Genomic DNA, 12423 nt, shown 5'->3' with positions numbered 1-12423 from the left:
ACCTGCTTAAGGAAAGAGCTGATGAAGGACCAAGGGGAAAGGGCTGAGAGTCTCCTCTGGGTGTCTTCTTCCAGGCTGGCAGAGCAGGATGAGAACTTGGATTGCTCCCAGCCTTGTTCAGGGCAGCAATTCCAGCCCAGGGGCTGAGCAGAGGTGGTGCCACAGCTGTAATGAATTGGGCTGGGAGGTTCTTCAAGGGGCTGAACAGTTCACAGAAGCCTTAGGGCTGAAAGGAGCCTCTGGGGATCATCCAGTCCCACCCCTCTGCCCAGGCAGGGTCACCTGGAGCAGGTGGCACAGGTGGGTTTGGGATGTCTCCATGCCCTCCCTGGGCAGCTCTTCCACCCTCAGGGTAAGGAAATTCTCCCTCTCATTGAGGTGGAACTTCTTGTGGTTTTGTTTATGGCCATCTCAAATCACCAAAAAATGTTTGTTCCCCCAAAAACTTTGGTTTGTGGGGAACAAGCTTTAGCTGCCTGGGAGCCACAGTGGCTGGAGGCAGACAGAGACATCCCAGCAAGGGCATTCCCCTCTCCCCAGCACCTGGAGCACCCCAGGAGAAGTATCCAGGCCTCTGTCCCTGCACCATGCAGAGGATGCAGCAGGCAGCACTTCAGGGAAAGCTGTGGGAACAGGAGGAGCCAGGCTCTGGAACACAAAATCCCCTGAGGGCCAGACCTGCCCTCCTGAGCAGCAGGTCCCTGGGCCATGTCCCTGTTCCTGAGAACAGCCCTGGAAGCTGTTCTCTCTCTCTCTCTCATGAATTCCATTTTGGGTTAGTGAACACTCAGAAGCCTCTGAGGGACCTGAAGCACATCTTGTGACGTGCTTGGCTCCTGCTGGGGATGCCCTGCCTGAGAGCTGCTGAGTGCTCTCAGGGAAGCAGGAACACAGATCATTTTAGAGGAGGACTCTTCTCTCAGCCAAGGGTTTCCAGGCTGGGAAATGAGGGAGCCTGCCTCTCTGCCCTGCCTCTCTGCCCTGCCAGGACCCTCAGAGAGGCTCATTTCTCACCATCTCAGCCTTGTACCATTCCAAGGCATTCCTTGTCCCACCAGCTCCTTTCCAATACCACCCAAGAGCTGAGCCAGAGCACTGGGACACCGTGCTGAGTGCCAGAGGCTGCAGGGAGCCACAGCCTGCATTCTGGGGGGAGGCTGGCCTGGCTCCCTGACAGAGGTGTGCAGCTGAGTCTGCCCCTGCTCAGCCCCACAGGGCATCCCCAGCTCAGGCACACCCTGAGGAAGGACTGGAGAAGACAAATGTGTGAGTATTTCTCAGCATTTTCCCATGAAGACAGCAGTGCTGAGCAGGCAGCAGTTCTGTTTGATCTGTTTGATCTATTTAATTGCATTTCCCCCTTGCCTATGCATCAGATTTGTTTGAATTTCTGCTTTCTCCTCCTATGCTGACCAGCCACGGAGATTCTGCCAACCCCCAGCAGAGCTGGAACCCCAAAATTCCCATCACCCAGAGCTGGCAAAACCAAGGCAAAACCTGATCAGAGAACCACAGAAGCACAGAATGGGCTGGGTGGGGAGGGGCCCTAAAAACCACCAGCAGGAGAAGTCCTGTAAGGCCATGGAGGGCAGGCATCACCCCAGCTCCACTGTGCCCCCCACCCTGGGGGTCTCTGGGCTCTAAGGAGGCTCCTCCTGCTCCTCCTCCTCGTGCCTGGGCGTCAGGGCAGCTCTGGCAGCACAGGGTGGTGCCTGCCGAGGATGTGCTCTGAACTTCCCAACAAAGAGCACCCTCCAAAAGCTTTCCCTGAAAAAAAACCCCAACCCCAACCCCATTATCCCCTTGCTGCCCCTTCCTGGGGGAACAGAGAGCAGCTGCAGTTTGAAGTCAGGGCTTGAAGCTCTTTTAAATTAAAATAATCCAGTTTATGAAAAATCCTAAGCAAAGGTGACACCAAAGGTGGGTTTCAGTGCACCCCCAGCCCAGGGGTGACAATTGGAAGGCCCCCAGGAGGAGTTTCCTGTGCATCCCCAGGGTTAACCTCAGCTGGCCACTGCTGGAAGGCAAAAGAGTTGTGCATACCTGTCCAGAAAGGTCCTTTCTTCTGCCCTGAGGCTGTGACAGCAGCTGGAAACCAACCAGTGCTGAAAACCCTCAGCACACAGAGGGTGGTGAGAGAGAGGTTCAGGGGCACAGCCATTTCAGGTGGGGACAAGGAATGGGGGCATGGCATTCATGGCATTCATGGCATTCATGGCATGTCCCAAGCTCTGCAATTGTCTCCTGCTGCTCCACTGAGCTGAGAGTGCTGCTGATTGATTTTCTACAATTCCTGTGTCACCATGATATTTTCTGAAAAATCCCTTCACCAGGATTTCTTCTCCTGGGAAGCCTCAGCTTCTCCATGTTTTGCTGCTTTGGAATGTGGTCTGGAGATTGTTTACCCAGCATGTGAATTGTTTTAATTTATTGACCAATCACGGTCCAGCTGTGTTGAGGCTCTGAGGAGTCACAAGTTTTTATTATTCATTCTTGTGAAGCCCTCTGCTGTATCCTTTCTCTTTCTTTAGTATAGTTTTACTAATATAATATAATATAATATAATATAAGATAGATAATATAATATAATATAATATAATATAATATAATATAATATAATATAATATAATATAATATAATATAATATAATATAATATAATATAATATAATATAATATAATATAATATAATATAATATAATATAATATAATATAATATAATAATCGTCAGACTTCTGAGAACATGGAGTCAAATTCTCATCTCTTCCCTGATCCTGGGGACCCTGGGTGTGTTTACCAAAGCCTGGATGTGGCACTGGGTGCCAGGGTTGAGTTGAGGTGCTGGGTCATGGGTTGGACTCCATGATCTTGGAGGTCTCTTCCAACCATGTGATTCTGGGAATTCTGTGAGTTCTGTGATTCTCTGAACTCCTCCCTTGGTAGAGCATCTCCCAGCAAGCCTTTGCTCCCAGGGAGGCTCTTACAAAGAGAAGCAGTTGGGTGTCTCCAAAGGGATGCTGAGTGTCAGGCTGTGCTGCTGACCTCCTTCCCCGTCTCCTCCTGCAGCTCTTTGCTCTGTCTGGCTGCCAAAGGCACAAATCAAACCCTGCAAGAGTTCAGGGCTATTGCCCAGGTAATTATATTTACCTTGGAGTCTGGCTCTGTCAGGACTGAGTGTACACCCAGGCTGCAGTAGGGTGGTCAGTGACTGTCCCTGCATGAATTTACTGCTCCTCTGAAGTGACACTTTCTGCTGTTACCTGCTGTGGGTTTCAGCCTTTTAAATCATTCAGGAATTCAGGACACATTTGGCAGCTAAATCCTAATGGGCTCGTTCCTAGTCCCACCATTTCACCATCTTCCCATGCAGGTTTATAATTACAGATGGGATTCTGACAAGTCACTTTCCCTGTAATGGCAAATTTAAGCTCCCTGATGTGAATCAGAGGAAGCCACAATGAGTTTGCAATGCATATTTATTAAGGGTAGTGGTGGCTGGAGTCACTTTCTCTCACCAGAGCTGCATTCTGGAATTTATCTGTACAAGTCCTGATTTTTAGTGAAAAAGGGATTTTATCCCCTCACACACAAAAAGCAGCATAATCCCCATTGCTGATGATACAGAAATGCTCATTTTATGAGCATGCAGGAGACACCTGCCAGTGTCCAAGAGCTCCAGGGGCTCCAAGAGCTGGAGAGGGACTTGGGACAAGGACCTGGAATGCCAGGACAGGGGGAGTGGCTTCCCACTGCCAGAGGGCAGGGTTAGATGGGATTTGAGAAGAAATTGTTCCCTGGGAGGGTGGGCAGGCCCTGGCACAGGGTGCCCAGAGCAGCTGTGGCTGCCCCTGGATCCCTGGCAGTGCCCAAGGCCAGGCTGGAAGGGGTTGGAGCAGCCTGGGACAGTGGGAGGTGTCCCTGCCATGGCAGGGGTGGCACTGGACAGGATTTAAGGTCCCTGTGAATCAGCCCCTAGGACCTGCCAGCCTCTCCACCCTCACAGCCCCCTCCCCACAGCTGTTTTAGCACCTCTGCAGACTCACACATCTGGAAATCCCAAGGTCCCTGGGAGAGGATCCTTCCCTGGCTCCACCAAACCCAGCATGGACCTTTCACCCTGTGCAGAGATGTCTGCTGTGTGGAACAACATATGGGCACCTCTTCAACTCTTCTTTTGGCCAAATTTCTGCCTTGGTGCCTGAATTGCACCAAATCCTGCTGCTCCTCACACCAGGGCAGCTCTCTGAAGAGACTCAAGCAATAGAAGCCTTTACCCCCGTCCAGACCAATGTAATGGGGAAAAATTAAAAATTTCTGGCTAAATTCAGAAGAAGAAATAAAAGTTCAGCTTTTGGCTTGCCCCTGCACCCTGACAATTCCTGCCCTGGATCAATCAAGGACAAGAATGCCCTAGGAGCCACATTCCTTATGAAAATAGTGATAATTTCCTAATGTTTTCCAGGTTGCAAGCCCTGCACTCCCATTATGGCAAAGAGCTCAAATTTGTACATTTCCCTGTGTTCTGATTTCTTCTAAAGGTGTTTTATATCTGCATTTTATTCAGAAAATGGAAATGAGCTGTTTGGCTCAGGCAGGGACAGCCTGTGTCCCAGTGCCACATTCCCATCCAGGGAAGCTCTCCTTGCTGCTTGCATTTAGGGGCTTTTCAGTGGCAAATTTATATTTCAGCAAAGCTTTCCTGACTCTTTCTCTGGGACACAAATCCAGCTCTTTCAAACCCAGAGCAGCCCGGGGTGCTGGGCATGTCGTGGGGCACAGCTCTAGGGAAAAGGAGGATCACTCTTGCTTGTCACCATTTGTCCTAAAAGGAGTTTTGCTGACACAAAAAAAATGGGAAAAATTAGCCAGGAGACTTTAGGAAGCACAGAGCTCCCAGCATTGTGCCTGAGCTGTGCATTTACCTTGCTCCTGGCCATGCTCACAGGCTCCATCTCATCCACAGGAATAATTCACAAGAAATAAATATGTCTATATATAAATTCCACATCCTCTGCAGCATTTTTGCAGGGATGAGGAGATGACAACAGCAATTAAGCACCAGACTGACTAGAAATGGTCTCCCTCTGGTCACAGGGAGGATTTTTCAGAGAGATTTAATACCTGCCAAGGATTGGGGTTTAGCACCCCCAGGGACCCCCCACTGCAGCAAGAGCTGCCTTCAGAGGTGCAGCTCCTCTCTGAGCACGGTGTGCAAACAGCTCCTGGACCTCTGTGCAGATCCATGGCTGAGGCTGGAATGGGGCTGTGTGTTCTATTTCTGCATCTGTCAGAGCTGGGCAGCTCTCTGCTGTTCCTGGGGCAGTTTTCTTTCTCTCTCCCACAGCCCATCCTCCCTCCAGGAGATCTCTGCTGTCCATGGCCACTGAGTGTCCCTGCAGGGCTGATCAAATTCCACCATCCCATGGGGAGATGCTGCACCCAGGGGAGGAGTCAAGCATTCCTCCCTGGATCCAATCTGCCCTGGGAACAGCCCAGCAGCCTTTGCCCACTGCATTCCCAGAGGAGCAGCTTTCTGCTGCCCTGCATTCCCAGAGGGAGAGCAGGCCCATCTCCAGCAGCCCTGGAGCTGCAGAGGAAAACTCCCCCCTTGTGCAGGATCCCTGCTCCAGCAGAACCACAGCTGGCACTGCAGGAGGGCTGAGCCCCCCTGGGATGGGACTGTGCCACCACCCTGAGCCCCCCTGGGATGGGACTGTGCCACCACCCTGAGCCCCCCTGGGATGGGACTGTGCCACCACCCTGAGCCCCCCTGGGATGGGACTGTGCCACCACCCTGAGCCCCCTGGGATGGGACTGTGCCACCACCCTGAGCCCCCTGGGATGGGACTGTGCCACCACCCTGACACACAGGGGCCAGGGCCTGTCTGACTCTGGCAGGGTTGGTTTGTATTGCTGCATTTGTATTTTTATTCTCTTCCCTAATACAGAACTGTTATTCCTATTCCCATATCTTTGCCTGAGAGCCCCTTAATTTCACAACTACAATAATTCAGAGGGAGGGGTTTTACATTTTCTATTTCAAGGGAGGCTCCTGCCTTCCTCAGCAGACACCTGTCTGTTCAAACCAAGACAATCCAAATGAAGCTTTCCAATTGCTTTGGAGATGTGGGACCCAGCAAAGGTCCCAGTGCTCCTGCACATGTGGTGCTGCTGGGAAAGGTGCTGTAGGAGGTGTGAGGATTTAATGGGATCATCACTAAAAACCATAAAGAAATCAAGGCTTAAAAATTCCAAGTGTTCAAAGCCAGCTTGGATGGGGCTGGGAGCAACCTGGGATAGTGGAAGCTGTCCCAGCTCATGGCAGGTGGGTTAGAGCAAGGATGAGCTTTAAAGTCCTTTACAACCCAAACCATTCTGTGTTCCTCCTAATCTGTGAACTTGTAGGAATTCAGAAATAAGTTGATAAACTTGTTCTTTCACTCTCTACTTTGGTTGTGGTGAGCCTGTCCCAAGCTTTTCCCAGCAACAGGAAAAATCAAGTTTATCATCACAAAGAAAAGGGCAAGGAGAAGTGCAAAGCAAATCGCAGGACTCACAGTAAAATCAAGGAAGATTTTGGTTTAAATATTTGATTTGATGAGCAAAGAAAAAGTAGGGGCCTCTTTCATTCATATGTACCTCAGTTCTAACCATTAACTCTGTTGTATTTTACTTATAGACCACAAGGCTGATATTTTCAGGGATACCAGGAACAAATCCAACTCAGCACATCCTGTGATTCTGCACATCAGGCCATTTAAGGTATCTTCAGTGAACAGCTGAGAATGGGGCTGTCTGCCCCATCAGGGGAAATAAAAATCCTCCTTTGGGATTTCAGTCAGCGGAGGGTTTGGTGCTGCCTGGCTCTCCAAACCCCCCTTGGCTCCTTGGCCTCTTCAGCCCAGCTCTGAATTCAGCTTTTCCTGCCTGCTTTGCTTCCCTGGCCCTGCTGCCAGCAGCTCTCCCTGCCCGTGGGTGCTCTGGGGATTCCTGAGTGAGGGAAATCAGGAGCCTGTCCTTCCTATCCCCACAAACTTCACCTGCTCCAGGGTTTGGGTTGGGCTCCTCCTGGCCTGGAGTCCTGCCAGAGCATTTTGTGCTTTTCCACAGGATTTGTAAATCCATTGCAGGGGAAATATGTAAATATTGCTTGTTAAAATGTATTGCATATGTAAAAATGGCTTACAAAGGAGTCAGGTGTTGTGGGGACAACTCCCAATTAAAACAAGCAGCTTCTCAGGCTGGGTTCCAGTGGGAAGGTTCAAAGATTTTACAAGTCCAGTGTGAGAGGCAGAACGAGACCTCCAGCACAGTTTTCTGCTCTAAACTCCAGACTATTCACAGCCAGCAAGGTGATTGACTAAATAGTCCTCTCTTGTTTTCTTTTTCTCCTACAAATGTTCTGCATCTCTGCATTTTCGCTGCTGCAGCCAACAGCCAGAGCCAGGTCTGTCCCAGCCCTGCTGTCAGTGCCAGGCACAGCCTGAGGTGACCCCCCAGTCCCCCAGGGTGGCTCTGCACTGGGAGGGACCTGGGAAGGCAGCTGTGCTGCCTTCTTCATCTGCAGCTTTCCAAAGCAATGGCATTAGGGCCCATCCCCAGCCTGCTGCTCTTCCTTAAAGCCCATCCAGTGCCACCCCTGCCATGGCAGGGACACCTCCCACTGTCCCAGGATGCTCCAAGCTCCATCCAGCCTGGCCTTGGGCACTGCCAGGGATCCAGGGGCAGCCACAGCTGCTCTGGGCACCCTGTGCCAGGGCCTGCCCACCCTCACAGGGAGCAATTCCTTCCTAAAATCCCAATCTAAACCTATTCTCTCTCAGTTTGAAGTCATTGCCAGTCTCCAGGCTCTTGGAAATTCTTTCTTCAGCTTTCTTGCAGGCTCCCTTCAGGTGCTGGAAAGCCACACTGGGGTCACTCTGAAACCTTTTCTTGTCCAGGTGAGCAGTGCCAGCTGTGCCAGCCTTTCCATCCCTCTGATCCCCTGGTGCCTCCCCTGGGCTCTCTCCACAGCTCCAGCTCCTCTCTCTGTGCTGGGCCAGGGCTGGGGCAGCTCTGCAGGTGGGCTCTCACCTGAGCACAGGGGCAGAGGGGCAGAGCCCACCAGGGCAGGAGCCTTCCCTCAAGCCAAAGCCCAGACTTTCTGTTCTGGAGGGTACAGACAGCTTAGGGGTGAAATATCATTCTGGCTCTGCAGACCTTATTCCCAACTGGGGTTTTTAGGACTTCTCCCCTGGGACATCCCCCTGGAGACATCTGACACTGCCAGAGCAGCAGTTCAGAGCTCTCTCCAGAATGGATCACTTCCTCCCTCCAAGAGGGAACATGGAGCTGTTTGCTGCTCTTACAGGACAAGGACAGTTGTGCTCTCACACAGCTGGGAATAAAACATGAGGGGCACCAGAGCTTAGGTGTCAATGTTCCTTCCCAGGTCTGCAGGCTGTTGTGTGGAATTTTGTGGGGGAGGAGAAAAAAATCCTCAGAGGTTGGCACTGGAGAGAGAGATGTGGGGAAGAAAGGCACACACCCCAAGAAGGGAACTCAGAGAGGGGGGAAAGGCTCCAGAAGACCAAAAATTACATTTGGGAAAGGCACCTCAGTGATAAACACTGATTAAAATCAGGGATTTCTGCTGTGTTGTGCCCATCTGGGAATGGTCACCTGGAGCAGGGACCCCAAGGGGCACCTCCATGCTGGGGTGAGCTCCCCTGGCTGCTGTCCCCTCAGAAGGGTCCCCTGGCAGAGGGGACACTGCTCTCCAGGCTGGCAGCAGTGCCATGGCTCCATGGAAATGGCTTTCCAAGGATGCACCAGAGCAGGAGGCTTAGACCCAGCGAGCTGGGTGATGTGGGAGAGGCTGGAGGGGAGAATCCTGAAGTGGCTGGAGGTGGCACAGACAGAGTGGCAGCCCCGAGGTGACCCCCAGAGGGAGGAGGGTCTGTAAGTTCACCAGCAGCTCCAGTTTGGTGGGGTCATGTCCATAACTGCACCGTGGAGGCAACACAGCCCTTCCCAGGCAGCTGCCCAGGCCAGAGCAGATATCTGCTGATAATCTCCCCCGAGATGGACAGAACTGGGGTAAAACAGGGGCTGTGAGGGGCAAAATCCAGTTTCTAGCAGAGCCCAGACCCACTTGCTGCTCCATGTCCAGCAGTGCACAGACCTGGCCATGGACAGCAGCTCTGGGAGGTCCCCAAAGGTTTTCTGACCCCATTTCACCAGGACAGACACAGCCCTTGGGAGGAAAAGCCTGGCAGAGGCACCAGACCCCTCCTGCCAGGTGTTGCCTCCTCTGCACTGAGATCCAGGCTCAGGGGCTGACAAATGTGCTGAAGTCCCTGCTAGAGCAGGCTGTTCCTGCAGCCAGCCTGATGGGATGGCAGCTGGTTCCTGCCCAGACTGCAGGTAAAACTGAGCTCATTCTGTGCTGAGGAGCACAACCAAGAGCTAAAAATAAAAGAGGGTGATGGGCAGATGCACGAGTGTCAGAACAGAAACAGAGCCTTGCAGCCCCTGCCCATCACTCAGGGCAGGGCTGGGACTGGGAATGGGAATTTGGATCTCCCCTGCTCCCAGTTAGGAACTTTATTTTAAATCAAGAGAGGGAAAATTGGAATTTCTGCAGAAGTGCTGACATTTTCCAGGGAATACAGAGTTTGGAAAGCTTCCAGTTTCTGCTGGTAGAGAGAACTCAGTGGGGCTTGTCCCAGGCTGGGGAGTTCCACCCCCAATGGGAAGAAGTTCAGAGTTTTTTGCCATTGAGCCCAGGGCCAGATAAAACATTTTATTGCAAAATTAAGTGTTTCTAATGCCTTTTTGGAGTTTTCTGGTTGTTAGTTGTTTTTTAGGTTTTTTTTTTTGGGGGGGGGGATGGTGTTTGGGTTTATTTTTGTTTTGGTTTTGTGTGTGTTTTGTTGTTTGGGTTTTTTTGTGGTTTTTTGGTTTTTTTGGTTTGGTTTTTTTTTTGCATGCTAAGAACAGCTGCTCCTCAGAGCTTCTGCAGGGACAGCACCTGGCAGAGTCTGACTTGGGGGGCAGCTGAGCCTGGCAGGGCTCTCAGGAGCAGAAATCTGCACGGGGGGAGTGGCTCCAGCCTCCCCAGACCCTACAGAAGTTCTTCAGGTCTGCTCATCCTTCCACAGAGAGGTGAAGAGAGGGCTGTAAAAACAAGCTCCTGAACTGTTCTGTGAGCAGTTTTGGGTGCCCAGTGAGAGGTGCCCCTTGTCTCATGGATGGGACATCCCCAGGAAACCCTCAGGAGTCCCAGAGTCACAGAAGGGTTTGGGTTGGATGGGATCTCAAAGCCATCTCATCCCAAACCTCCCTCTAGAGCTCTAGCAGGTGCCCCCTGAGCCTCCTTTTCTCCAAGCTGAGCTCCAAGCCCTGTCCAACCTGGAATCCCAAATGCTTTTGGAATTCTGCAAGAGTCACTCCAGCTCCCAGCTGTGTAGGAGCAAAATCTTCCAGGCTCTCCAGGATCTGGGCAGAGAAGGATTTCCTCTTCCTTTAGCACAGAATCAACATTTTGTTCTTGGTGCTCTTTTTATTTTAGAAACCCTGCTTGATAAATTACTGGAGGGGCTCATTAACTGCAAAGATTTGTCAGTTTTCCCAAAGCAATCAGGGTGTTAGTTAGACCAAAGGAGCAAATGGGAAACTGAAGGGGAAGCCAAGCACAGCCCCATTAATCCTGGGTTATGGATCGACATTTGTCAACTCTATTGAAGTCTGTTGTACCAAATAGAGCCCAGGAGACCACTCAATTACTTTATCTCTGAGCAATTAGGATCCTGCTCTTTCAGGTCAATCTGTTAGCAAAGAGGAAAAAAAAATTTGGATACAAGATTAAGAGGAGAAAATCCACTGCCTTCTGTTGTGGGGTCTTTTAGAGGGAAAAAAAAAACCAACCCAAGCAGATTTTGCCTTTGAAATGCTGGGTTTGGGAAGTAAAGTTAACTGAATTCAGCATCAGCAAGGGGCTCCCAGTATTGTTGTGTCCCCCAATATCCTCCTCTCCATCTCTTCCCAAGCATTTCTGTGTTTGCCAGGTGACTGCAGAGGATCAATCCATTCTTGGAGCCAAAAATCCCCCGGGGCTGGCTCTGCACTCTGCACTGGGACATGTCCAGCACAGCCACACTGAAGGGACTCTTGTGCCACGTAAGCAAAGCCCTGTCAGGGTTTAGGCTGGGAAAAGCAGGAGCCACTTGTAGCTCTTCCTTAGTGAGAGGGAGAGATTATTAAAGAAGTGTCTGAGGCTGGAAATGGGGCTGTGCATTCAATCCCCATGTGTCAGAGCTGGGCAGCTCTCTGCTGTTCCTGGGGCAGTTTTCTTTCTCTCTCCCACAGCCCATCCTCCCTCCAGGAGATCTCTGCTGTCCATGGCCACTGAGTGTCCCTGCAGGGCTGATCAAATTCCACCATCCCATGGGGAGATGCTGCACCCAGGGGAGGAGCCAAGCATTCCTCCCTGGATCCAATCTGCCCTGGGAACAGCCCAGCAGCCTTTGCCCCCTGCATTCCCAGAGGAGCAGCTTTCTGCTGCCCTGCATTCCCAGAGGGAGAGCAGGCCCATCTCCAGCAGCCCTGGAGCTGCAGAGGAAAACTCCCCCCTTGTGCAGGATCCCTGCTCCAGCAGAACCACAGCTGGCACTGCAGGAGGGCTGAGCCCCCCTGGGATGGGACTGTGCCACCACCCTGAGCCCCCCTGGGATGGGACTGTGCCACCACCCTGAGCCCCCCTGGGATGGGACTGTGCCACCACCCTGAGCCCCCCTGGGATGGGACTGTGCCACCACCCTGAGCCCCCTGGGATGGGACTGTGCCACCACCCTGAGCCCCCTGGGATGGGACTGTGCCACCACCCTGACACACAGGGGCCAGGGCCTGCTCTCACTCTGGCAGGGTTGGTTTGTATTGCTGCATTTTTATTTTTAATTTTCCAAAAAAAGGTCTGTTATTCTATTCCCATATCTTTGCCTGTGATCCCCTTAATTTCAAAATTATAATAATTCAGGGGGAGGGGGTTTGCATTCTTCATTTCAAGGGAGGCTCCTGCCTTCTTCAGCAGGCACCTGTCTGTTTAAACCAAGACAAGAAGAAAAGGAACTTTTTGGGTGCACATCCATTTTTCTGTAGCTCATAATTCCCCTTCAGAAGGCACAGGTGTCAGGAGATGCACAAGTTTGGAGGAGTTTTTTAAAGGGTACAGAAACTTACCGAAGTTATACTGAGTTATAAATTTCCAATACTTGGGGACACTCAGATTTAACTTGAAATCTGCAGCCTCTGCTTCTGACCTTAAATAAGGTCCATGTGTGTGCAGGTGGGTCCTTTAAAGCAGGAATACCTGGGATAAAAGATGCTGCCTCTCCTAAAAGCCTTCCCTTCACATCCTCCTGCCCAGAGTGATGGTGGCCCTCACA

This window comes from Serinus canaria, chromosome 20, assembly GCF_022539315.1.
Source record: "Serinus canaria isolate serCan28SL12 chromosome 20, serCan2020, whole genome shotgun sequence".
Lineage (NCBI taxonomy): Eukaryota > Metazoa > Chordata > Aves > Passeriformes > Fringillidae > Serinus > Serinus canaria.
This window is presented reverse-complemented; position numbering follows the sequence as displayed.